A 6,921-nucleotide genomic window follows, 5' to 3' on the forward strand; every position below is an offset into this window, starting at 1 on the left:
TTCACTGTCAGAAGGCTCCTGGGCAGCAACCGTGTGCCCATAGGCCCAGGACTTTGGATAGCCCACAGATCTTCACGAGACCTCCACGTCTTTCCATCCCCTTTCTGCTCACTCCTTTGGGAAGCTGTCTCTGTTGTCCAAGGTAATAACATCTGCCCCCTAGACACCAATAGTTCCTCCAGTCAGCTTTTGCCAAGCTCCTACTCAGTGTCCTGGAGACAAGGAGCTGCTCTGAGCCTTAGGACAAGTCACGGCCCTGTCTCACCACCTGGGCCCAACTTTGTGCGTGCGCTCTGACCCTCCTAGCCTCCATCACTTGGCCAGTTCTGGGCCACTGTGGAGGGGAACATAGGTCTGATCCCTGCAGGTAAGAGCAGCTGGAGGCCCAGGCTCCTCGGTGAGGCTCTGTGGGGTTGCCACGTGCGGTTTTTCACTGCTCTTTCCAGCTAGCGGGCAGAAAAGTCTCCCGTGAAATTAAATGAAGAGCTGGTTCTTGTAATAACCAACTTTCCCTTGTGCTGGTCTATGTGCCTGTGTCTTTGACACTTGTTTCCCATCAGCAGCAGGGTTTAATTTGTCCAAATTGCAGGTTTCTCCCAGACAAGGGGAGGGTGTAGTTTCACTGCCTCCTGAAGCAGGTGCTGCCCAGCATCCACCTCACGTGGGGTTTCTGGTGCAGCCCTGGGAATTGCTGCCAACGGTGAGGAGATGATAGTTTAAGAGATGGGACTCAGTGCCAGCACCTGAGGTTTTAATTCTGGTGTGGGCTGTAGTGTGTTGGATTACCTCTGGTCCTGATTCCTTTTTTGATAAAGATGGAGGGAACAATCCTTGCTTCTTCTACCTGGCACCAAAACCAGAGAGTTCTCCTGACTTCTGCTAATCTCTGGGTAGAAGCTGCTCTGTATTGGATCGCATGGTGTGCAGAAGGACATGGGCACACATCTGGTGGGAGTAAGCTACCACATCTGGCCATGCAATTTGGAGGCTGCCATGCTATGCGTTAGGAGAAGAGGTGTTACTGCAGGGGGAAGGGATGGACCTGGAGCACTTGGCCTTGCCAGAGCCCTTCCTGCATCAACACGCTGCATCCCCGTGTTGTGCTGCAGCTCCCTGGCCCTGGAGCCCCCCTAGCAGGGATGGCTCACTCTGGGTAGGCGGGAGGGCAACGCAGAAAAGACAGCGTGATGCTTCTGCACTGTGAGATATGACCTGGCAGGAGAGGAAGGGGCACATGGAGAACCACTGCGAGAGCCTCTCATTCGAGGTGGGGCACTAGATAAGGGCTCTTATCAGCGTCCAGAGGCTAGTGAGTACGGGGTTGCCTCGCTGGCCTAACCACCGCAAACCCACCGTGCTGAGTGAAGGAGCGCGTAGCTTTGCGCCTATTGTCATGAGCAGCACCTGCCAGCTCAGGGGCAAGGAGAAGTGTCCACCAGGACCGAAACACCTCGGCTCTCCTCCCTTCTGAAGCCTTTGCCCTGGCCGAGCAGCGAGGCAGGGGTGCTGTTTCAGACCCTGGTGTGGTTGCCCCGGTGTGAGGGACATGTGTCTGGGACAGGAGGTGGGATGCCCTAGTTCTTCTGAGGCTCTGGGCCAGTGTTACCCCTCAGAGGTGTACTTACTGAGTTATCTGCTCTGTTATGGGGCTGGGCTTGCTATGAGGTCCCTGAAACTTTAGTCCTAGTTTGTGGCTGCTCCCAAAGGACCCTTTTATGGCCAGGATCACAGGGCTGGGACAGGGTCTCCAAGTGATTGAAGATTGTGACAATCATAGAATCACAGAATGGTTTCGGTTGGAAAGGACCTTAAAGATCATCTTGTTCCAACCCTCCCTGCCATTCCACTAGACCAAGGCCTCATCCAACCTGGCCTTGAACACTGCCAGGGATGGGGGCATCCAATGTCTTGAAACACCAAAGAGCTCTGTGAGTGGGGTAAGAGCTGGGACAGCACCGGGATGGACCCTCTCCTAAGGCAAGGTGGTCCACGCAAGGGCACTGCTCCAGGATTTCGTCTTCCCCTTTGGGGACGTATCCAGAGAGAAGGAATTACAGGACAGGCAGGCTGAGACAGGTCGTGAGGGTCTCAGTGGCGGAGCCCTCACCCCCATACGTGGCGGGGGGGACAAAAGTGGTTCGGGTGAGACATTTGCTGGAGCTGTTCAGGTGCCCCTGGGGACTAACACGAAACAGCAAACCCGCAAGTGTCCTGCTCTTTGTGGAGGGATGTGCTGGCATCTGGGGAGCTCTGCTGCCCTCCTCTGAGAGCAGCTCGGCTGGCAGCTCGTGTGCTTCGGAGCTGCTGTTGGGACAGCATGAAATATTTGTGGAATTTAATATGAAAGTAAATAACCGAGGGGCTACCAGCGTGGCAGAGCTGCTTGGGTCTCTTTTCACGTCCCCTGGGGCCTCGGTCCTTGCAGGCTTGGAGGATAGATGCCGGTCTGAAAGCCCGCCTTGCACAGAAGCAGAGGAGGAAGCCAGGAGGTGCTGAGATCCATCTCCAGGCTCACAGCCCTGGAATCATTCTCATTTTCTCCATTTTACAGATGCGGAGACTGAGTTACTGTGATGGGAAGCGAATCCCTGCTTTGGGAACCCCAAAGGGCCACGGTGCTCTCCTTGCTCTCTCCCAGAGAATAACAAGTGCTTTTCTTAGAAGGACACCAAGGGTCCCCAAGCTTGGTGAAATCCCTTCTCCTTCTCCCATTTCAGTGCTGAGATAAACACAGAGGCAGCTGGCAGCAGGGATGTCTCTCAAATGGACATTCTTCCCTGGACTCTGGTGTAACAATGATAAAAATAAATAAAAATAAAAAGAAGTGGAAAGTATCTGAGGAGGTGGTTTTGCACAGGCAGGATTTACTCTGAAGGTTTGAGCTGACCATGAAGAGGATGCAGTGACCCTCAGTGCTTTTGTGAGGACCCCCAGACTTCTCCCCCTTAGGCTGCAGAATTCATCGCGAATTCTGCGCCGCCCTGGGGGAGCCCTGAGAGTTGGGGGCACACTGAGGGTGCTGCCTGCCCCCCACGTAGCACTCGAGCTCAGTGTGGTAATTTCTTTCCTCGTGGACTATGTGCTGCTCAGACAAAGGAGAGGGTAACTTGCTGCTCTAGCGGAAGAAGCCATGTCCCTGCCAGCTCTGCTGCTTTTAACAAGTGTCTTTGTAGGGTTTTTTCCCAGCTCCGTGGCAAATCAAGGCCCATCTGGCAGCACTAGGCTCCCTACTCCTGTGAGGCAGAGCTGATGTGTGTGTGTACAAGCAGCTATTTGGGATGGCATGGACCAAGCTGCAGGATGCCTGGGAATCCTGGACCAACAGCTCAGTTACAGAGAAGCTGACTGTGCTGCACAGCCTCTTTTCTTCTTGCCGTCACTCCCTGACACACCTAGATAGGTCCTTGCCCAGGAGAGGTCAGCAGTATATGAGCACATCTCTCTCTCGCTTTGAGGTTTGACTGCCAATCTCTGTCTAACCCTCTGCATTTTGTTTTCCAGGGGCCTGGAGGGTGACAATTCTCTCCCTCTTCCTCTGATGTTCCATAGTTCAGTTTGGGCAGCCACGAAAAGGAGGGAAGAGTCCTTAGCGAGGTCCCCCCTTTCCCTGCCTTAGCCACCATGGTGGGGACTAGGTTCCAAAGGGAGGACCAAACGTGTTGGTCCTGGATGTGACTTGTAGGGACCGCCTGCTGCCTCCTTGCAGGTGTCAGGGGAAGGATGCAGGACTGAGAAGTTTCTGGTTGGATAAACAGTGACCACATCAGCCAGCAGAAAGGAAAACCTTCCCAAAAAGCCGAGGGATGTTCCTCCTTTTGCTCTGAGTTTCCCAGCTGCTCTTCTTCCTTTGCCACCCCGTGTCTCTTCCCCTGGGTTGGGGCTCAACTCTTCTTCCCAAGGATGCTGCTGAGCACGAGGTTGCTCTCTGTCAGCTGCCTGCAGCTGAGAACCGGCACGAACAGCAGCGTCTCTGGTGGGTCTCCGTTCGGTGCCACGACGTGACCGCTCTTTGCAGCATCCGTCTGAGCAATGCAGCGCTGCTGCCCCAGGCTAGCCCCCCCCTGCTCTTCTGGCTCTCAGTCAGGAGCTGAGCGTTTTGCTTTTTCAGTCTTTTCTTTGCGCCCTGTTGCCCTGGAACAGGGACTGCCCTTGGTTGGGTGATCAATCTCCAGGAAATCGGAGATCTTGTACGCCGAGGACGCTTGCTGAAGCCCTTCCAGCCGCTTGAGCAAACATGCTGCACCGCTGGCCGAGACAGGCGAGAGGGAGGGGAGCGAGTGGGGGGATGAAGCCTGGAGTTCGAGGCCATTTGTTTTCATTTGCATTTTCATGGTAATAACATCCGGCCTGGGTTTGCCAGGCAGGGGTGCAGTCCTGCTTTCCAAGGGCTCAGAAAATCTCTAGTCCTCCTTCCCTTCCCAGTCTGGGTCTGGTTTTTTCTTTTTTCTTTCTCTTTTTCTTTTTCTTTTTTCTTTCCCTTTTTCTTTTTATTTTTCTCTTTTTCTTTTTCTCTTTTTCTTTCTCTTTTTCTTTTTCTTTTTTCTTTTTCTTTTTTTCTTTCTCTTTTTCTTTTTTCTTTCTCTTTTTCTTTTTTCTTTCCCTTTTTCTTTTTTTTTCTTTTTCTTTTTCTTTTTCTCTTTTTCTTTTTTCTTTCCCTTTTTCTTTTTCTTTTTCTCTTTTTCTTTTTCTCTTTTTCTTTTTCTCTTTTTCTTTTTCTTTTTTCTTTTTCTCTTTTTCTTTTTCTCTTTTTCTTTTTTTTTTCTTTTACTTTTTCTCTCTTTTTCTTTTTCTCTTTTTCTTTTTCTTTTTTTTTTCTTTTTTGTTTTTCTTTTTCTTTTTTCTTTTTCTTTTTTCTTTTTCTTTTTTCTTTTTCTTTTTCTTTTTCTTTTTCTCTCTTTTTCTTTTTCTTTTTTTTCTTTTTTGTTTTTCTTTTTCTTTTTTCTTTTTCTTTTTCTTTTTCTCTCTTTTTCTTTTTCTTTTTTGTTTTTGTTTTTCTTTTTCTTTTTCTTTTTCTTTTTCTTTTTCTCTCTTTTTCTTTTTATTTTTTGTTTTTGTTTTTCTTTTCCTTTTTTTTTTTTTTTTTTTTTTAAATTATATTAGGATCTGAATCCCTGAACAGACCAGAGGGTGCTCGAGCCTTCTCCCGTGACTAGGAAGCATCTGTGCTGGGGAGGGTGCGCTAGCTAAGAGCTGCTTTTGCCCTGCAGGGTGGTCTTGCACCTTGTTTGAACCAAACTCAAGATTTTGAGTCCTGCTCTTCATTTATGACCCATTCAGAGGAAGATGGAGGCACTCTGGGAGGGAATATGAGGGATGAGGATGATGTGGAGGCAGAGAGCTTGCTGTCTACAGGAAGCAATTAGGACCACCAGAAACAGATCCCACCCAGTGGGAGTCTCTGCTTTGTTCTGGTGGTTCCCCAGTACACATGCATTTGTGTCTGCCTCCACACAGCCTGGGCTGAGCGGGGGGTCACTGGGGAATGGTGTGGAGGGGCTCCAGAAGTGACAGGGGTCTGCTCGGGGTGCTGGAGGAGGTGTTCAGGCTGGAGGTGCAGGGCTGGGTCAAAGGACCCAAATGGCGAGCCACGAGTGTATGCCTGCATCTGAGAAACCCAGAGGAAGGATTGGGTGGGGGCTTTTCCTTTGTGGAAGAGCTGTGGGGAGCACCTGGCTCTCAAGAAGACATAGAAAGCATTAGCAAGATGATGCTTTGCCTAGAGGAGATGGGAGGATGAGAAACAAGAGTCAGGGAGGTCAGGTGAAGAGTCAGGGGGGTCGGTAGCTTGGCAAGGTGGATCTGCAGGAGGGATGTGAGAGGAGTGGGTTCGAGTGGGTATGAGTGACGGAGCGGAGGCAGTGGAAGTGGGGAAGATACGAGGGGGAAAAGGGTGACTGAAAATGCCTGTGGCAGTGGGGAGGTACCACGTCAGGGCTTTCACAACAGGTACGTGCCGTGCTGGGACACTCGCAGGAGGCAAAGTGGATTTTGTGACACTTCATTACCCAGAGGTCAGTGATTTTTTTCAGCTTCCATAAAATATAAATGGGAAATAATGTGGGAGAGAGCAAGGTACTTCCCCGGGGTGAGATGAGGGCGCTGGGTTAGAGCTTCCAACTGCACTGAGAATTTTAAGGTTGTCCGGTGGTTTGTCGTCTCTTTAAACCAGAGGTGGGAGCTGGGGCTGTGTCTCACCAGCTGCTGGGATGGACACTTTGGGACACTTCACAGCACGGCCTGGGGGACAGCTAGCCTTGCGCAAGGGACATGGAGAAGGCAGCAGCTTTTCGAGGCAGCTTGGGAGTGGTAGGTGCCGAGTTTTGCTCTGCGGGGCCAGCCCCTTCATCTGGTTACGGAGAAATCTCAGGGTCCGTCCAGGCTTCCTCAATAGCTCTGCCTGTCCTTTGGGGCTGGGAGTGAGGGGGGGCACGTGGCACCTTCACCTTGCGATCCGTTATTTTCGCAAGCCGTTGGGATTCGGCATCTCCAGCACATCCCCTCTTAATGCTTCCTCTCCGCGCTATCAGTTCTCTTTCTTCCTGCCTTTGTTGGATCCTGGAAGCAGTTCTACCTTTCTAATCTGAGGACCCTCCGTCCCTGCCAGCCAGGCCTTGGGAGTTAATAATTACAAAGACTAATTACTTCTGGTGCTGCCTTGCAGAGCTGAAGATCTTTCCCCTCCTCCCAAAAGATCCCTGAAGACAACGCAGGTTACAGCCATCGATGCAAACCTCCCGGACACTTCGCTTCGAGATTTCAGAGCATGGCATTGGCCTCTGTGGATCCTGGCCATGAGGCAGGGCAGGGCTGCAGATGACACAGACACGCAGGAGAAGCTGGGACAGAGGATTTCTCCCCGTGTAGCGCCTACAGCAGCGCTCTGCAGTGGATACGAGGATCACCATGTCGAACTCGCCTGCC

Source organism: Leptosomus discolor, chromosome 12 (genome assembly GCF_034619465.1).
Source record: "Leptosomus discolor isolate bLepDis1 chromosome 12, bLepDis1.hap2, whole genome shotgun sequence".
Lineage (NCBI taxonomy): Eukaryota > Metazoa > Chordata > Aves > Leptosomiformes > Leptosomidae > Leptosomus > Leptosomus discolor.